Genomic DNA, 1948 nt, shown 5'->3' on the forward strand with positions numbered 1-1948 from the left:
TGTAAAAGTTGTTGAGGCCTGTTCTGCCCCACCATGGGTGCTTGGCTTGGCATGGGGCTGTTTGTTTGTCCTTTGCTTCCCTTGTTTTCTTTCCTTAGCCTCTGTTTTCAGGTCTTTAAAACACTCCTGAAAATTTCCTGGTTTCAATATATTCTCTTGTGAGTAGTACTGTCACAGAAATCTATATTTTAAAAGTCATGATACTCATCCAAGAATAAAAATAGTCGTCTCATGATGCTGGAAGATCAGTTAACTGCACAGGAGGAGTTTTTTAAATGGAATATTTTTTTATGTGGGATGTGAATTCACAAAGAAAATTGAACTACAATGGGAGTATTCCCCTTGATCCAAGTGTGATAAACGTCAGTAAGAGTTATGAACATGCTGAAATTGAAGAGCAGAACCTACTGTATGAAATTAGACTGTCCAAACAATCTAGAGAGAATGATTTACCAGAGCTCAGTAGATCAATTTTATTCTCAGTAAGTGAAAACGATGGCTTTGGCATTGTTACCCTGGAAATCCCATAACTGCCCTTATGTCCAGCTGCACATTTGTGTTACCTCTGGGGACTAAACAGGTGAACTGAGACTGCAATTTGAGAATGAAATGTCTGTCTTTGAAGTCTAGCTGGGGCGTCTTTTGATCTTAGTACTTTCAGCTCTAAAAGTAAAGGCCCCCTAACTAAGAGGAGCTTCAGTGTTTTCACACAAACGTGGGTGCTGTACAGCATCATTGCCTATCACTGTGCTCTGTGAATGTTTTCAGCACTTCCAAAAATTAGGTCACTTAAAGATACACAAGTTGTTTTGGTCAGTGTTTCCAAATGCTTTCCCCCCCCCTTTGTTTTATGTACTTAAGGATCTAGAGGGATAGTATTCTCTTTTTGTTGCAAAGATGACTGGAAAACTTGTCCCTTTCCTATTTTTTTACCTTGAAATGGAGATCAGAGATGTTGTGAACCTCCCAAGCAGGGAGATTTTGAAAAGGTCCCAAGTTGAACTGCAGTGCTGGAATGATGGGTAAAATTTAAACTGTACCTCTATAGGAATAGAGTACATGGGAAAGAATAAAGCCTACTGTTTCCTTGAATTTTCAATTAGCAGAGCTCACCAGCACAGCTCTTTCCTGCATAAGTGTTTGAAATGCAAAATGATCCTATGGATCAAATGTGAGTCTTCCTATTACACACAGAGAGCTAAAGTTTTGCAGTAAAAGGCTAATGTCCTGTTTTACATCCAGTTAATGGCAATTGAAATCAAATCTATAACCCCTGTAGTATTCACTCAGACTAAAACAAGCCCAAGTAGGTTTCTGGATTCAATAGAGCATATTGAAATGGGCAGCTGGTGTTCTGGCTGCTGAACTGCTGGCCGAGTTGAAAAGCAAAACCAAAACCCTCTTTGTGATCCGAGTCAACACTTGAATTCTTTAAAGGGGCTATTGCAGGGAGCATGGGCAACAGAGGGTGTTGCCAACACCAGGACTAAGCTCTTGAAGCCTGCTTTCTGTTTTCCCTGCATCCTTCTGTCAGATGGGCTCAGAATTCCCAAGTCTCTTGCTGCTCATTGCGCTTTTAGTGTTTGGTAGTAACTTCATGTGATGGATGTGCCTCAAGCCCTGGCACCATCAGAGCTGTATAAATGTCAGGCTTCAATTGTCCCTTTGGTTTTTTTTAGACTCTCAGCTTTCTTCTAACAAAGAGAAACTAAATTTGTCTGCCTCGTTGACACGTTAAGATACACTAGCCAATTAAATCTATGTAAATCAGTAATGTTAGTGTTTTAATGGTTTTGGTAGTGCTATAATGCCATCATATTAAAAGATAGTGCTTTATTTGTGAAATAGAGTAATCTCTAGGAACAGAGGAATAGAGGAATCTCTAGGATGATGTTAGATTTTAATCTCTCCACTGTGGTTCCCCCAGATGAAAAGTAGGACATGCAAA

This window comes from Corvus brachyrhynchos, unplaced genomic scaffold (genome assembly GCF_000691975.1).
Source record: "Corvus brachyrhynchos isolate BGI_N302 unplaced genomic scaffold, ASM69197v1 scaffold97, whole genome shotgun sequence".
Taxonomy (NCBI): domain Eukaryota; kingdom Metazoa; phylum Chordata; class Aves; order Passeriformes; family Corvidae; genus Corvus; species Corvus brachyrhynchos.